General features: G+C 38.7%; 2 long non-coding RNA genes across 4 annotated transcripts in view; one reads left to right on the top strand and one right to left on the bottom strand.

Moving 5' to 3' along the window:
- Positions 1–19,300, bottom strand: part of LOC111935413 (uncharacterized) — a 125,119-nt gene that overhangs the window by 79,774 nt on the left and 26,045 nt on the right. The gene's annotated exons all lie outside the window — the stretch shown is intronic.
- Positions 6,234–8,158, top strand: LOC147650372 (uncharacterized). The gene is made up of 2 exons (XR_015276651.1): positions 6,234–6,283; positions 6,871–8,158. It is a non-coding gene; the product is annotated as an uncharacterized LOC147650372 (long non-coding RNA).

The raw sequence follows: 19,300 nt of genomic DNA, 5'->3' as shown, positions 1-19,300 counted from the left end.
TAGAGAGAAAGATGAATAGATGTCTGATTTAGACAGGAGGGAAACCGAAGGCTTTTTCACGACACCCAAGGATGGTTCTGAATACATTTCTCCATGTCAAGTATTTCACTCTGTCACCCCCAAGCCTCTTTCACACACCCCATCAGACACTAAAGCTTTTCCCCTCTAAAAATGCTAGGCACCTCTTCAGGGAAAAATGTTTTGAATGTCAAGAGAGAGTACTATAAAAGCTCCAGTTGGAACTACCACCATTTCCCTTTTAATATCACTCATTAAAAACATCTGCATCAAGAATTAAGGGGAACCATTATTTTCATGCTGCATGCAATTTTGAAGTTTCAGGTGACCATTCCATGGGATGTAATAAATCTTCTGTGTCTGTGAGCAGTTGATATGGTTTATTTTAATGGCCACATTTAAAGGTTTCATGGGATCAGGCCACAACCAAATCTCTTTATAATAATTCTTTAGGCTACTGCATAATTTATAGCCCTTATGCACTTTTCATGATCTAATTTACCTTCCTCTTAAAATATTTTGTAAAACCAGTGTTCCATTTATAATGATATATATCCCATTATAAAATACTCACTATTTTGTTACCAGAACAGCATTTTATGTGTGTAAACAAAGGGGCATTAGCATATGCCAGAATTACTCTCCCAACTCAGTGATATACAGAGCATAATGGAATTATGAGCAATTTGGTTCACACTGTCAAAAATATAAATGCAGTGAGATTTTAATAGGAGTCCTGCAAATAATGTTTCATAAGAAAAGCATATTTTTATATTTTAAAAATGAGATTTGCAAAAAAGAGTGAAATCTAGATGCTAAGTGATAGAGGGCAAAGGAAGGAGGTGTGGAATCAGCTACAGGAATTGTGATTCTATGCTCATCATACATAACTGCCCAGAAGGAAGAGAGAAAAAGGCAAACTCACTGGCTTCACTATCAGTTTTGCTCCAAAACATAAGGGAATGAAACAGCCAAAAGGCTGGGGGAAAAAGTTGCAATTTTTTAGCCTTAGTGTCATTATGTTTGGAAAAGACCTCCAAGACCATCAAGTCCAACCTTCAAGGTTGAAGGATAATCATAATAACAAACCAAATGTTTTAGACTCTTTAACTAAAATGTCACAAAGTGTTTCTCTCTAAAGCTGTCAACAAGTGAACTCTTTGGGCTCCTGAATGGGCAATTCAAGTTCTTTCTGCCCATTTCAATGGTGTTTAACCATACCCAGCTTAAACAGGATTTTCTTGGCCTTGACAATAAGTTTCTCTGCCCAAACCATACTTCGTTCTAAAGGCATGATGGTAGTTCAAGAGACACTACAGCACATATTTTCTACCCCATACCTGGTCTTCCCTAAGAAGAAGAAAATCTCTTATTCACTTAAGCATGTAATATATTTTCCTTGTAGGAAATGTTGTGAAATATAATTTTCTGACGTTACTGCAATACGCAAAATATTATACCACTTGTCAGGCCACAAGTCATTAAACCAGCAGGGTTGAAGAGTATTTTCATTTGCAAGATTCTGTATATTTGCATGTACATATGGTGGCTGCCTTGCTGGAAATATTTGTGATACTGTCGATTTAGTTTTTATCAGGATATATTCCAAATATTGTTTTTTTCCTGAAAATTCCTGCACAAATCAGGCACTGCAGAGTAAGGCTATATTTACTCCCAGAAATCCAAACTCTGAGCTGTATTACCTAAAATAATCATGGAAAGCAAGTATCAGCAACAGTAACTTACAAAGTCGTTATTTCCCTTTCTTTATTTCTTCATTTAGTTATGCTTTATTACATCAACATTACCTAGCACCTGGCAAAAACACAGCTATATATTCAAAGATTTGTATATGCCTCACATATCTGTGACTGACTATAACAATGTTGTCACTTGATATTTAACATAGTATCAAAGACCCTGTGCTCTTATTCCCATTTTGTGTATCGTGAAAGTGAAATAAAGGAAATTTTACTGGGTTTCCAATAACTTTTCTATAATTGAATGTTTGGGCCAGAGTCAAGAACAGAATCCAAATTGCTTCATTTGCAATGTTAGGTTCTGAAAGAGGCCCATGTTTTACCTCAGAGCAGTTCTCTTGGCAATCTCTAATGTCTCACAGGAGTTCCTGGTGCCTTTACCTATTTCAAACTCAGCTAGAGGAAGGTTTTAGTTTTAAGGGAGCTGGATGAAAACATATTTATTTCCTTCCCACAGGTATGTGCACGTGCTCTGACAGCAGGAAGATTCAGCTCTGTCATTCCCTTCCCTCTTAGGCTCTCTGAAAAGCCAAGCTCACTCCAATTTACAGTAGCTTGCACCGATTCAATAACCCATTCAGACCCAAGACAGTGACTATTATCTGCACAACAGCTGCTTTGATACAACAAAAAGGCTGTACAACAGTAATCCAAGGATACATGCTCCACTAAGTTAGATTTTGGTCCCATAGCCCAGGAACTAGAGGCTACAATTCTGCATTTCCCAAAGTCATTAATACAGAGCATCAAAAATCCCACCTGTAGTTGCTCCATCAAGTAAAGACCAAGTCCTGTAAAAGACACAGCATTTACCAGGTGCTCTTCTGCTTGTTATGGAAAAAAATAAAATACTTTATACCTATATTTAAAATGCATCTCGATTTCTGAAGGGTTACTGAGCACAAGACTGCATATTGCATTTGGCAGTGATAAAATCAAACTGTCATTGCTACTAGAGACTGAACACAGCTCGTGTATATCTTACCATTTATGCCCATTTTATCACAAATAAAGATGAATAGTATCTCTTTCTAAGCCAGCACAAACCCACCACTCAATCTAGCAGAAACCACACAATACTTATCACCATTTCACAGGATCCTGTTTAAGCTTATAAATACTTTTTTTTTATTATTTTCAGATTTCATTCAAGATTTTTGTTAAATCCTTTTGACAAAGCTTGCTGGTTTTATCTGTCCCTATCAGTTTAAGGTTTGTATTGGTTCTTAACCAGGAAGTTGTCTGTAACACACAAACCTGCTGTGGAAGGGCAGAACTCCACCAATCTATTTCACTTTCCCTGATACTCCTTAGTCTTCCAACTTCCTCCCTAAGCTTGGTTACCAGCAAAAGGAGATCATTCAGCTGTTCACACTGCAGGCAGGCTTCTTCTGCACTGGCCCCTGGAACCACTGATAAACTCTGTACAGACACATTCTTTTTGGAGGGTTCAGTTTGGTGACATACATTTTTACTAACTGCAGTTTTTAATCATGTAAAAATCATTACTAGCTAAAAACACCAAAACCCAACCAGCCAACAGAAACACAACACCAGCAGGAGGAAACCTGCAACCCTGCCTCCTTGCCCTGCCTGCACAAGCTGCCATGGCCTCAGAAATGTGCCACAGCCCTCTTTGCCTGCTCCTGTTCGCCGCACTCCCCAGAGCCCTCTTTCCATCACCCCGCTGCTCACCAGAGGAAAGTGCTGCCCTGCACCTCCATGCCTAACGAGAATGAGGAACTCTCCTGCTCAGTAAGTTAAAGTTTGCCTAAAAAAAAAAGCAAAACAACCCCAAGTAATTTTTTTCATGCTTGCATTACCATTTTTACAAGTTCATATTTTCACTTTGGCTCAGTTGTTCTTATTTGATTCCAGCTGATTTGTTTATCTTTAATTAAGACCTGTCAGGCAAAAGGAAAAGACAGAGAAAGAACACATGTTTAAATAGATAAGAGAAACTAATATATGAGTTAGAATATTGATCACTGAGGTTTTAATTAATTTGATATTGATAGAAATAATGCTTGCAGAATTGCCAAGAAAGTGTTCTTTCCTAGAAGGCTGTTCTGGGCTCCTTTCATGATGAAAATCACACAGAGGAAGATGGTAAAAGCAAAGGATGCTTCAGCCACAGTAATAAAAAAGCACTGACTTCACCAGGAGATGGACTGGGCCCTAATTGATGCAACACATGGAGAGAAAACAGCACTTAATTTCAATATTATCTTGCCAGTCTACCCAACAGATACTGAGCAGACACCAGCATCATCTTCTTTACTGCTCTATTTATCAAGAAGCTATATTTTTTAAAGGAGATTGGTGTCCTGTTGCCTGGCTGAACTATACATGCAGATGTATATATTTCAAGGAGAATGTCATCATTATGAAATAAAGCAGAATGTTAACTCTCTTTTTAATTAATCTTCAGTTGTTTGTGGTTTGCACCATTCATCACTATGAACTATCACCTCGAATGCTCCTTTCTCAGGGCTGGATATGTTCTCCTCCTACTCTGCTTCCTTAGAGTAACTCTGAGCATGTAAGTCAAAATTCATCCTAAGAAACAAGCCAGCAAAATGCCTATGCATCACTTGCCTTCTCCAAATACAGTGTTTAGAGAAATAAATGGTGAATTTGGCTTGCAGTGAGACTCAGTACTGGGGTGAAACTCACCCCTTATGATGAATTGTTTCCTGGAGAATTTTCTGTGATGATTATCATCAACCATGGCTCCTTTCCTTGTACTTGCTGCATTCCAGCATGAATCCTGACACAGTTAAAGGATGATGTCAAGCAGATTTCAATACTCTCTGGATCTCGATCTCTTTGTTCTTTATTTACATAAGAAGTGGGGTTATTAGAATAGCCAGGAAAAAAGTTTTTTTTAACTCTCATTATTCCCAGACAAACCAGAAAGAACATGGAACAAACTGTACTATGAGTTTCCTTTCTTTCAGTTTTTAAAATATACTCAGTTTTTTATCCTTCACAGTGTCACACTATATTAGGAATGGTGAGAAGTACAACACTGACTCTTTTCGCTTCATTGTCCAAGAAAGCAAAGTTTATTATTCTACATCTTCTTTTATAGACAGGTTCATTAAAACAACACATCACCATCATTGTTTAAGTGGAACACCACCCCTTGACTGTTCCTTGCAGGTAAACAAGAAGGATTCTAAACAACACCTGCAGAGATTGTTGTCCTTTACCAAGGACTGTTTGGATTCTTTCTTATGCTTTCTCAGGCCAGAGTGAGAACCCTGTGTGACTTAGTTTCACGTAAGTTCTGTTCCCTGTTTGCCTTTTGCATTTAGCATCCACATCACAGCACAGAGTTTCAGGGAAGGTCAGGAAGGCCCAAAAAAGTCGATAATAACAGGCAGGTGTGCAAGGGGTATGTCCTGCAGGCATAAACATGCTATTGGCTTTGTAGTTGGTAGAACACATAGCAAATCAAGCTCAGGATTTTCAGAGAAGTCCTTTCCAATCTACATTCTTTGCCTGAATTAAGTAACAATTTTTAGATGTGCTTTTAGATGTGTATGCTTCCTAGTATATAATCAAAATGCCAATAATTCCCTTACATTTCTGTGGTTTTAACTTGATAAGTTCCCAAGGGTTTCCTTCCACTTATTTTCTACCTGCTGAAAGAAAGCTCTTCTCTTCAGTATATATGAAACTGTATATGGCAGGCAAGGAAAACCAAAATGGACCAGTGAGAAGTTGAATCAGAAAGGGTGAAGAAGGTAGGAGCTATCAGCAGCAAAGTAAAACAATAATTGAATCATAAAAGCTCATTGCTACAGTAATAACTGGTAATAAAATGCTCCTTTAGTTGTCTCAGTAGTATAAATTTTAGCTAATCAAGTTTGATTTCAATAGACTTAAAAAAGGAAATTTACAATAGACTTCAGAATAAACAACAGTAATATTTATGCAATTGCAAAGATCTGCAGAAACTGATACAAACTGGTATTTAGCCAGTAATTTTCAGGCAAAGGTCATAGAATACAAAATTATTATGCTGGAATCCTCTGAACCGATTAGTGAAATGGAACTGGGCTCCCTTCAATTGTGCACCTTTTGTTCTATCCTCAAGCTGAGGACACCAAAAACCAATGAGCCACTTAGCATTCACTGATGAAAGGATTTTGAGGAGGATGTGGAAAACTGCACCTTAGGAGTACCATGGAGACACCTGGGCAATGCCACAGGGGACGTGGGCTGCAGCCCACCACCCTCTCCTGAAGCACTGGTTCTTCAGAAAGTAAGGCCCTGCTCCTGCACAGGGGTTGGCATCTGGCAGTGCCTGGACAGAGTGGTGGAATCTAACTGAACTGTTTGGATACACATGAGAAATGCAGTGGAATGTATGTCTGTGTGCCAAGATTAGGGATGCATTCCTGGGTGTTGCTTAGCAACTCTGTACATTCACTCCATGGACTGCTAATGGTCATGGAACTGCCTGGCTCCATCACGTAGGGCTGCTCTGCAGAAGGGTAAATAGGATTTTCATCTGTGACTGTTTTTTTCACAGATCCATAAAAATTCATGAAAGCACTTTTATCTGACTTCTCACAGCTGAGGAAGTTTACAAATCTTTGACTCTAACATGAGAAAAAGGAAGATGTTAAACTTTGTCTCTGAAATGGTAGTGCAAGTCTGAGGCTTTGCTCTAAGGATAACACTGGAATTTCATGGCAAGTTCTTATGAAAACCCTTCAATCTCAACCTGGAACTCAAAAATTCAGCTCAATTATTCTTGGTATTCCAATCATTCCCAATGAGAAAGATGCATCTGAATTCCCACCCTCTCTGGCATACACAGAGAGAGCACTAATGGTGTTACACTGGTGTAATCCTAAACAAAATCTTCCCCTGCAATCTCAACATAAGAATTTGGCTGTCATCTCTATCCACTCAATTGGAATCCATCAATAGCTGCAGAAAGAGGGAAGAAAATGCTATTTATGCCATGTGTGCTTTCTAAACTTGCATTTTTCAAGTTCATGGTGTTAATCAAAATGAAGAAAAAAAGGACTACAAGTTGCCTTTGGTAAAGATTTTTGTCCCCACACTATTACAGCACCTTCCCCAGCTACACCAGCATCTGCCATTCTCATGGACCATCTCAGAAGTCTCCTCCTCATTTTATAGGAGGAAAACACTGAATGTAAGTGTACCCTGGAAAATGACAGCTTCTTTCTCTTCATTCATTTTGACACAGAAAAGTGTCAAATGAAAGAATTCAAAAAGAATGGCAAGCATCACAGAAGCTTACACACATGGTTTTAGCACAGTGTTCAGTCTTTCAGAGTGGTTGTTGCTCTCACTGGACTGTCCATGGTTAAATAACCAAGGCTTTACTTTGTGTTGCTATCTTATAAAAAGTAAAGTAAAAAAATCTAAATTCACTGTGCATAGGAAGGAGTGACAGACCTACAAAGCATATGGAGGCAAAAGAATTGTCTCAAAAGTTGAAAATTATATTGATTTCTATTGGCTGTTTTTGTTCATTATGCACTTGGGAATATTCTCTGCTGATCCCAATGCAGAGCTATATTCATGAATTTAAGCAGACTCTATTATACTGACAGAAAAATCACATCCTTAACCTTAGATCCCCAGAGGTACAATTATTAACCTTTGGGACAGCTTTTAAAGAGCAGTTTTGTGGATTGAAAATGGCAGCTTTTGGTTTGTAATGCAGAGCTGAAGAGAAAATTATATTCTTGTGTGTCAAAATTGGATGGGATGGGCAGAGCCCCCATCTCAGTGAGTAGATCAGCTTCTCCACAGAGTTCAGTGAGGGCTTAAAAGAAATTTCTGTGATGCCCTATTGGATTGCCACAGGCCCACTGCTTCAAACCTTTTTAGACATCATAAGGCATTTCCATTAGACTGATAAAGAAATTTCTGCATTTATCCACATGCTCAAGAGATAGGAGATTTTTAGAGCTAAATGATCTCTCTGTATTAAATTTGCATTTTCTGACTTCTTTCACATCAGACTAAACCTTAAAGCTTTCTTCCTTTTTGGAAATAAAACTTACCCAGTATGGTAGTTAGACTGCAACCCTTCTGCCTAGACAGCTGTGACAGGAAGAGGAGGACGGGAGATGTAAACCACTCACCCTCAAGCCGGCAAAAGCAACCCATGTTATCCCACATTAGAGAAGTCCAGGCTAAAAATCAGTTCAATAAAGAGAAAATTTGATTTTTTTTAGATCTTTTTATGTGAAATGATCCTAGGAGATGCTCCACTGTCTGCACAAGTGCAGGGGGCAGTGGGATGGATCTCTCCTTGCCTGGCAGCATGTGCTCAGTCATTCTCCTCTGATTTTCTTAGTAATAAATTCACTTTGTTCCTATAAGCTGAGCCTGTTTTGCCCTTGGAATATTTTCTCCTGGTCTTTATCTCAACTCATGAACCCTTTGTTAAATATTTTTCTCTCCTCTGTCCAGCTGTGGCAGGGAAGGGTGAGTGGGTGGCTTTTGTGGATGCCTGGCATTAGGCCAGCATCAAACCCCAGCAGTGGAAAACCTACACCTTTAGTCTTGGTAATCAGAACAAATCATTTGTTACCAGGCATGACTGTCATCATCTTGTGATACAACACTCCAGGGTCAGCAGCCAGTGTGGGAGGGGGGAGCAAGGTGAAAGTCTTACAGCTAGAAGTCCAGATATTGAGGGACCTTTGTGTGAGATGCTCAGTGGAAAACCAAAGAGAAAATTTAATCTACTCTGCACCAAACTGGGCACCTCAGGATGACATTGCAAATACTGATTATGAAACTACAGAAACACCTCCAACATCCCAAGGGCAGCAGGAGAAAAGACAGATGTGTACTTAGGACTTATGTACTGCTTTTAAATGATCAAGGTCTCCTTTCAGCCCTACTGTATTCCACTCTATTTTCAGATAAGGCATCAGTTAACTCTGTGCCTCAGCTCTTCTGCTCTAAAATGGACTCAATAACAATTTTCTTCAGCAGTGTCTATCTCACCTGGATGTTGGTACAAGCTTGTGCCACACCACCCACCTGTACATTAAGAAATCTATTTTCTGAGCAACAGAGACATGAAGAAAGGTATTAGCTAAAGAGACACAATATCAACTATTACAATTGGAATTACACAGATAGTGCTTGGCTGTTAGCAATGCCCCCACTGAGGCCAGCTGGAATTCCTGTGTGTTTGTGCCTGGAAAATCTCCACTAGAACACTTGACCTGAAAAATTATAGAATCATAAAATGGTTTGGGTTGGGAGGGACCTTAAAGACCACCATGGGCAGGGATTCCCACTAGTGCAGGTTATGGTTTATACATATAAGTAAATGGATTCCAAGTTCCTGAAGATGTAGGTGGGGAAAACAACATGGAAATCGAACTTTTAATCTTCTGTATCTTAGAGCACAATATTTTCCAAATGGGCTTCAACTCATCTCTTTCACGTGTATTTACAAAACTGCTGACTTGTGCATATTAAATTGGACTTGGGAATGGTATAGGCTGTTTTCAGGGCAGAATTTGGAGTTTATATTAGAAGATTTCAGTTTAGAATATAAGTCAGATAAGCAGAAAAAAAGTCAAGGAATATGTTTTTTCACTGTGTTAGCCTGCATTATTTTCTGTTTCAATACAAAAAAAGCAAACTATCACAATATATTGATGCAGAAGTGTATAGGTAAATGCCAGTGCAAATATAATACAAATCTCTCCTAATATCATTTGATGTGGAAGAAAATTAGTGATTTTTCTGGCTTTTAACTTCATACAGGTCTGTGATTGCATAATGATGTTTGACTCAGGGAATTAAGAGAGAAGATAGGTGCATTTCGAGAGGGTTAATAGACTCACCATAGATAATGTAAAAAGATACTGCCAAAACCATAATGGATGCAGATCATTTAAAATTTGATAGGATCACTTAAGACCAAAGACAATACACATGAAAGACAGTTCAATGTTTGCCCAGTAAACAGAATAATGATAAATTGGCCATGTCAACACAACCCAGGTGCAAATGTAGTTTAAGGGATGTTATGACAGCTCTTTGTCCAGAGAAGCAATTATTTTCTTCAGAGATTTGGCTTTGTTACAGGCAGTTTTAGAAATGCACAGAATAGGTAAAGCCAAGCAGCCACATAAAGGGGAATGATGCAGCTGTGAGTGGGGAGCTCAGGACAAGCTCTGATTTTGTTTAGATATTTGACAGAGGTTTGTGAGGCCCTGGTACAGGTTGCCCAGAGAAGCTGTGGCTGCCCTGTCCCTGGAAGTGTTCAAGGCCAGGTTGGACGGGGCTTGGAGCAACCTGGGAGAGTGGAAGGTGTCCCTGCCATGGCAGAGGGGTAGGAATGAGATGAGCTTTAAAGTTCCCCAAAGCCCAAACCACTGTGTGGTTCTGTGAGAAGGCCACAGAGGTGTCCTGACTGGTAATGCAGTGGAGAGTCTACCAGGTGCTCTCAGGGAAACCACGCTTACAACATAAAGGTGCTTCACCTTTCAAGCAATGGCTTCTTTTCAAAATTACAGATCCTATCAAATCACACAGAAAATGAGAAGAATGTAATAATCATCATTACCTTTAGAATGCATCACTGAATAATAAACCACAGCAAGGTGATTACAAAAAGTAAAAAAGGGCAAGGATTTTGCCTAAAGCAGCCAAAGTGAAAACTGAGTGAAGACCTCAAGGTTGGAACTGCTGGAAGGCACTTTAATTTGAAGACAGTGTAAAACATGTAGGGAATCCAGAATTCCACCCACAGGAGAATATTAAAATCTTTCCCTTTTATTATTATGCTTGTCTGGATTGTGGTTTAAAATCCACATAGGGATTGCCAAAGCTTGTTAGCTTGCTTTAATAGTTGCATTAATAAATCCTATAAACTAATTGTGTAGTGACTAAGTTAATTACATTCAAATGAGATATTTCTGTAGAAATATGATAAAGAATTTATAAATTGATATGCTCCTGTCTGTGAGTCCAAAAATAATAACCAGCTAGCAACCCAAATACCCAAATACCCAAATCCAGCTGTAATATGTGATTAAATTGATGGCTGTGTGCATAAGCAAACTGCAACAATGGCAAGAGGTCACAAGAAAGTATTAAGGTGAATTATTTACCCAATAAAATAAAGAATGAAAGCAGTGCACTGAGCTTTCCCCACAGGCAGCAGTTTAGCTTCCAGACAAAGGTGGGAACCTGATCCTAAGCCCCTGTTATTTTTTTAAATGAGCAGGACAAGTATATGACACTGTAATAAGAACCCTTCTTTCCATTGGTCTGGTAAGCAAACCATGGACTTTAACTCCCATCAAACACATTTCTGCACTCCCTGGGATGCATTCAATCCAGCTGTTGTTCTGCATGGTAGTAAGGCACCAAGGTCAGCTGCTGGGACTGAGTCTCCCAACGGAAGCCTTGAGTCAGAACTGCAAAGTCAAGCATCCATTTTGGGTGTAAACTTTTATTTTACATTGCAGTTATAACACAAAATAGGATTATATTTGTCTTCTAATGATAAATTTTGAATAACTGCTGGGGATTGCATCCTTCTTCAGAAAATCTCCTTTTATTTCTTTTATTTAACCTATTTATATATTACTTCAGTGATCCAGATTTTTAAAATTCACATTCACAGACTAAAAGCCTGAAAATTCCCAAACTCACCACATTAACAAACTTGTATATTGAAGGAAAATTTTTCTAAGACCTTAAACCAATTTGAGGATAATATTTTTCATTTTGTAGCCACCAAATTAAAACACCAAATAAACAAGCTTCTAGAGTGTGAAAACATATTTTAACATCATTTCTGCACTGGAGAATTTGTGGTTTTGAAAGAAGAGCTGGCATGTGTAGATGACCTTTGTCAGGGTGCCAAAAATGTCTTTTTGGAAAAATATCTTTTCATGTTACCATGTGGCTTTCTTTATTGAAAAATTCACTTTATATGCAATGACATGTAAGAGCAGAGCCCACAGAGGAGGTCAAGTGAAGGATTCCTGGTGACCTGAGAAAGGATGCTCTAGGAGAAGCCATGTGCAGGATTATTCCATGTCCCTGGGTTTGGATGTTCCTCTCCCAATGTATATCAAATGAACAATTTTTAAACTGTGCATGCCAAAGCAAACATCCTCTGCCTGAACTGCAAGCAAAGAGGATTGAAGAGTGGTGATGAAGCTTGGCTTTATTAATGGCTGAGAACATCTCCATCTACCCTGTCTTGAGCTATTGCTCCATAGAGGAGAACCATCTCCTTTTGTTCCACTTCAACAAGACAAAATTTGGGTCATGCAGAGCAGCTCTTGCTACTCCACCTAAATTGCAAAAATAAAGACAGCACCATTGTGTTTTGCTGTAGAAACACTGCTTTTAGTTTTACCAGCTTGTGATTGCTCTTGAGCACAGGTTTGTTTAGAGAAAACACAATATGGACAGCATCTGGGAAAACTCAGCAGCATGCATTAGTTCCTGAATTTGTTGATTAGAACCCATGACAATTGATATTTCTAAGTAAATATGCCACACAAAAATATTTCTCAGTGGCATGTAATTCATAGAAAACATGAGATTTGGCACTGCCTTTATGGAGTTTTTCTTACAAAAATGAAGACTGCAAACCTTCACAAGGAGTGTGCTCAGTTGGCAATTATTTTATGGAGCTGTCCTGACCTTTTTAACACAATATTGTTTGCTTTTTACATTACTGCTGCTAAAAGGCTTGGCAGCAGTTTATGATGGAATGACCAGGTGATCCCTATCAGCTTTGTTGAACTATTGTTCTGTATTTGGGTCAATTATGGTCATTCCTGATTACAGAGTGGCAATGCCTCTGATGTTCCTGACCTTTATTTTCACCTTGGGGCAGCACCTCTGAGAATGGGAGCAGGAGGTGGCTCATCCTGCACTGCCTGTAAAATGGGCACTATCCATAACTGGAGGATAGTCCCACAGGATGAAACACTGTTATTCAATCATCAGAGAATCACAGAATCATTTCCATTGGAAATGCCTGAGATCACCAAGTCTAACCATTAACCTAGCACCCAGCCAAGGCCACCATAACCCATGTCCCCAAGTGCCACATCTACACAACTTTTAAATGCCTCTAGGAATGGTGATTCAGCCATTGCCCTGGGTAGTCTATTCTGCTGCTTAAAAACCTTTTCTATGAAGAAATTGTTTCTAATATTCAACCTAAACCTTCCCTGGCACAACCTGAGACTATTTCTGTTGTCCTATTACTTGTGATCCCCATTGTCTTCCTAATCCTCTGGTCTCCTCCTCTCCAGCCTGGCAACATTTAATTGTTTATTAAACCTTAATAATATTTTTGTCTATTTTTATTTTATTTGAGGTGAATTGCTTTAGTTTCACTTATTCGCCTCCTCTGGAGAGCAGCTTTACCATGAACAGGTGACTTTTGAACTCATGCTTTGTAAAAGTATTCTCAGGATCCCAGAGGACATTTTGAGTGGTAAAACAAAAGTGATGCTTCAAACAACAAAGCCTTCAAATATAAGAGGCTTCACCATTCTTCATTTCAAAGTCTCAAACCAAAAGGGGCATTTAATTCAAAGTCCCTATGGGGCATTTTTGTTAATATTGCTAAAGTGGTCTTTTACCTTTAGCAATAAAAAAAAAAAATCAAGAATATAAAAGCAGTTAAAAAACACTATTCTGTTAGAAAAATCCACAAAAATAGCCTTAGCTGTGAGTTCCTGCTTTTACTGTAAAAAAGAGACATTTCCCTGCAGGTACCCCCCACTCCTTCTCTTACAAGACTTGCAAAAGTTTAAAACAAATTACAAGGAATTGACAGTTAAGGGATACCTGCTTGCCTCTCTGAAGTTAAGACTATTGACTAAAGCTAGAGAGTATGGGTTTTTTTCCTTCCTTTCTGAAAACTTAGGAAAAGAAAATTAGCTGTGGTGCTTCTGATAAATCCTTGCACCAAATTTAGTCCTAGAACACAGGTGGAGGGCATGTTACAGAGTGCACAGAAACCTAAAGGGGAGAAGTCAATTTCTGCTTAATTAGGCAATTTCTTAAACTTTGAAGTCCAAGTCAAGAAAATGGATTAAAACCAAAAAGCCACACACCTCTGGTCTGAAAGACTATTACTTAATTCATGTAAGTTACAGCATCTATCAATGACCAAGAGGAAAGAAACCCTTGTGAGAGATGAACACCAACAGATGGAGGGCTGCTCTGCCTTCAGACTACATTTTCTTCAAAAAGGTACAGCCACATCCATTTGCTGACCTGAGTGCAAAATCCTGGACTTTTTCCTAGAAAAGGGCAAGATTCACAGCCCAGGACTACTGCAAAAGGAGTAGATCAATGAAAATATTTCTGGCAGAACTGTCTGCACTTCTAGCATGTATTTGTAAGGGAAGTTATATACCAAGAAACAGAAAAGCTTTGCTATTTATTTCCAGTTAGGTATGTTCCCTGTAAGAAGTCTTTTTCCATAAAGCCCTCCAAGTTTAACCTGGTATGCTCTGTGATATTCCAGCTGTCAAACCACATCTCCATCAACATTTTCTTCTTTGCTCTTGACCTGAGTTTCTCTGAGAGAACTGCTTTAAATTAGATCCCACGAGAAATATGACAGTATATTCCTCATTTCATGATGGTGATAGAAGTTGCCATTGTTTTCCCATCACTATAGTGATGTTTAAGGCATTGGAGGAGAGGGATCATTTGTTAGTTCTCTTGTTTGCTTTCTGCTCACAAGAGGAAACATAGATGGAAATTTATTGACACCCTTGACAAATAGCATGGTGCTTTCTTTTGCAAGAGTTAATTTATCCTATTAGATAAGACATCATCACATATTTTGAATCTGACTCCAAGCCCAGGTGCACCAATTTTGTACCACACTTCCCTGTGTCACAGAGTAGAGAAGTGATGCTCAGGTTTCCTTTCATAGATGACATCCTTCTATATAATATTTCTGTGGACATGCCATTAGTTTGTGTCATGGAGGAAGAAAATGAGGGAGGAGGAAGCATTTGCTCTCTAATGCTGTATTTCAGTCATTTAGTCTTGCTGGTTTTGTGCAGTTAGGAATGAAAGATGTAACTTCAAGCTTTCTATTGCTCAGCATATGTATGACATATAGGCAGAAATGAGACCAGAAAATCCACAAATCTGAGTAATGGGAGTGGAATCTACGGATTTAAGGCTCCTAAATATGCAGACAACTACTCAGAGAGGATTAATTCCAAATATTTGTTTCTTTGATCCAGACAGACCATTATTAAATGGAAATCTCTCCCTCCCTCCTTCCTGCATCTATTATTCTCAGCTGTGAGATTTTCATGCAAATAATTATATGTCCTTATATAGCTTATTTTTACCATTATTTTCCACTCTACCTATGGTCTATGATAGCACCTTACTGAGTTTTGTGTTAACATACAGAGATACTGTATTGTGTTTTATGGAGTCTGGCACAAAGAGGAGGAAAACCTTGGATTCAGCAGCACAAATCCTGACCTGGTGCAAGACAACTGGGACCAACCCCCAATGAAATAATTCTGCCTATTTCTTCAATGCCCAAGGCTCACCTCCTCTGTAAACCCATGACCTGGGGTAATTTCCCCCAGTCTGCAATCCCCTCACTCATACTGGGATACTTAACTCCTGGCTCTATAACCATTGCCATGAAGCATAACATATAAACACAGCATTTTTCATCAATATAATTTCCACTGAACATCCAGTACCCCAGCAAGAGACAATTTGCAGAATTGATATAAACAATAACTGTGCCCAAAGCACTATTTGGTTGGCATCAAGGAGGACTACAGCAGGAGGTTGTCATGTCTGAACAAAAAGAATGTGTCTTTTTAGCCTAAAAATATTCAAAACACAGACTCCAGCAAGAGCAAACCACTTCAGTTTTACCACAAGTAAACTTGCGTTAGTCAAAGCACTGCAATTAATACGTCCAGTCTTCACAGTGATTTTTGTGTGGCATCATTCATACATATTTAATGTGAAACATTCATTTGTAAGATGAGAAATGTGCCTTTTTTAGCAGCAAAGAGAAAGTCTTGGTTATTCCAGCTATTTTGGCAAAGCTCTCCAGCACACACACAGAAACACCTACAGCCAGGATTTTCATGTATCACAGGGTTTTGTACCAGCAGAGAAATGTCTTAAAAGACTGGATGCTAAGGCAAGATTCAGAACCATGCAGACAGCAGGCAACATAATATTTTGTCAGTAATAAAGTACAAAATTCTGGTTTTGACACAAAACTCTTCCCAGTGTTTTTCTCCATTAGTATTTTGGGCATTAGAGACTGCCTCTTGTAAAGATATCATACTAGATATAGCAAAATAAAACCTATTCCTTATTTTTGAGGACAGAAAGTAGCTTTTATCTCTTAAGCTGACCAATCACACTAGTATAATAAATTTACCAGCATAAATAAGACTTCACATTAAAGCCAGGCAAGTTGCACATTCTGCAGCCAGGGAATGAGATGTGAATAAGGGGAAGGTTTCTCCATCTAATAAACTGAAAAACATTTAAATTTTTAAGAGCTTGGTGGGACTTTATATTAGTTGTCCACTTTGCTTTTTGAGATCACGATTTTGATGCAGTGTTGACCACTGACTGAAAACAATTTGAACAACATGGGAGTGGGAGTGCTCCATGCAAGGCAAAGTAATAGCTTTGCCTTGTCATTATGCTGGAGCATTTATAGTCAAGGACAATGGCACTAATAGATTCATTCATTCATTCAGAAACAACCTCAGACCTTTCAAGCATGCAATTAAAATCTCTGTCACTTTATATGGCGTGCAGAGCTAGTGTTTTACTGTCTAGTCACCAAGATATAGCACAACTTCTTTGACTGATTATGGCACTAAAATCTACAAAACAATCAGGATTCATGAATATTTTTGTGGCTGTTGAATAGATATCTGAATTAAATTACTTTGCAAACAGTGACAAAGTCATCCAAATAATAAGTGAAGGTACTTATTACCTGATCAAGAGTAAGAGGAAAAAAAGTCAGAAACAGGAGACTGGAAAGCCTGTCCTTCCAGTCACTTTGTCCCCCAAGAAACCAATAACTGAATCACTTGGGACAAACATGATCTTAGATGACTTTTCTGTTTTGTCCTGCAAGGGCTTCCCAGAACCATGCTGCTCCCAGCTCCCATTAATTTACAGCTCATCTATACTCATTTGCTATCGCCACAGTATCACCTTTCGGGTTAAGAAGTTCTTCCCTTGTTCTTGCTCTCTGTCTAGAGAAACCTTCAAAGTTTTCATTTTGCTGGGACAAATAAGCCATGGATTTGGCTCATTGAGTTTCATTCTTTATGATACTTTCTCACACCTAATTATCAAATTCTCTATAGTCTGCTTTACATATTATGCAGCTTGACTCTTTTGACTATAAGGGATTGGTGCTGTATTCAGACATTAATGTTTCTGTATAAATGGAGAAAATAATTCAGCTGCTTAATCTTACAGTACATTGGGTTTTTATACAGCCATACTGTTTTAGTGGTTCATAATCACCCTGTGATCAAACACCATGCCAGAATCTTTCTCCTCATTAGACATTCCTGGCTGATGAGTTTTTACCTTATAGCACCAACACGGATGGAAGCTTCTAAGCTCATAATTAACATCACCCTTCCCTTTTGAATTTCCTACATCTCCACAAAAGGAAAGCACATATGTATATATATCCTTTGTGTACAATGTTTTTTCATACAGGGCAGAGTTGCCACTGGCAGGTTTTCTGCTTCTGGCACAGCCCCTCTTATGTTCTACTTATTCCAATTGCTTACCCACTCAAGTTTGCCTATCTGAAGAAAATATCAGCTGGGGATTTCACCTTTCTTATTATTCCTTTTAATTTCAATTGAGTTATTAATGTCTCTTTGTTATAGATTATTTTCACCAAGAAATTTACAAAAGCAGTTAGGTAAAAGCTCTTGTTCCTGTGGGTTAAAGGACTATTGGATAAGAAATATGTGAGCTACACTATGCACTGGTGCCATCTAAATATTCCTCTGACGTTATCCAGAAAGGTGTCTCCCCATCATAATAACAATCATTATTAACAACCTTATTCCCATTTCAAAGATGTTTTTAAGAAAGGCCTGTGAAGACTTTTTTTTTTTCACCATGCCAATAACAGCAACCAGTTATCACTACAGGATGAAAAAAATAACATTTACCATCTTGTGGTTCAAATTTCTTCCAGTAACACTAAGGAAGAACTTACAAACTTATTAACACTAAGGTACTTAACCCAACTCTGATCATGACAAAGGAGTTTCAGTCATGGATGAGATCATAGTAATGTCCAGGCCATTGAACAGAAGTCAGAAAAACAGAAGATAAATAGTTCAGATGCACACCCATAGGTACACAAAGACATCTTGCCTTGAGCTTGGCACTTCAGAACCTACATGATACTTATTGAATTCAATACAAGGAACACGGCACTCCTGACAGCTTTTCTTAAATATTGTGAGTGAATTGACTGGGTTCAGTTCAGGCAAAGGCTTTCAAACACAAGGCATTTGCTCAAGTGATAAAGGGAACAGAGGAATAAACCACACCTTGATCTGCTCTTGGATTAGCACAGGAAGCCAACAATTTAGCCTGAAAAACACAGCTTTTTGTCAACAGGAAAACACAAAACCAAAGGCTCCAGCTTAGCAAGTGGGGATATTTCTGTCAAGGTAGGAAGGGAAGACTCAAGGGGAAGATAACACAGGGGGAAAAAAAGTGAGAGAAGGCAGATTTTGTGCTTAATGTTTGTATGCCTGTTATTGGGTATGCAAGTTGAACATACACAAAGGGAAACCATTCTTCCCATATTTCCAATTCAGACTGTGTATGCAAAGAGTTTCTTGCCCTCCATCTTCTGCACAGATTTGTAGGAAGCTGAAGATACAAGCCTTGACTTGGGGCAGGATAAACATCTGGGCTGGTCATTACAGCTCAGTCAGAGTCTAGCTTTTGCCAAGACTGTTCACAGAAAAGTCTTTGTGTCAAGGAAAGAAAACAAATGGAATTTCAGGAAAAGACGTGTCTCTGTAAATTGAACAGATATATGTTAAATAAAGCCAGTTCAGATATTGGTTTTAAATCACTTGCTTTTTTTCTTAGCAGAAAACCAAACAACAATAATACACGATGCAAAGGAGGAACAAGAGCCCAACTCACTCAGCAAACAACACAACTTGCTTGAGATATTGCCAAGTTCATAAACTTTAAGATTTCTGTGAAGTCTTCATTTACAAAACACAAGGAGCCCTGGCTGCTTCTGCAACCAGTCTAACCAGGCACTTAGCAAGTTTAATGAGGAGGGACAGCAACTTTGACTCCTCCATATAAAGAAGCCTATCCAAATGTCTTGGGGTGACTTTATGATACTGTATCCACTATCATCTGCCTTATGCCCAGACCCAAGTGCTGTATCTTTAAGTTAGGTCCAGGAGAGGGAGAAGAAG

The sequence above is a fragment of the Cyanistes caeruleus genome, chromosome 15 (genome assembly GCF_971803275.1).
Source record: "Cyanistes caeruleus chromosome 15, bCyaCae1.hap1.1, whole genome shotgun sequence".
Lineage (NCBI taxonomy): Eukaryota > Metazoa > Chordata > Aves > Passeriformes > Paridae > Cyanistes > Cyanistes caeruleus.
The sequence above is the reverse complement of the archived record's forward strand: the minus strand, read 5'-3'. Positions and strand labels throughout refer to the sequence as shown.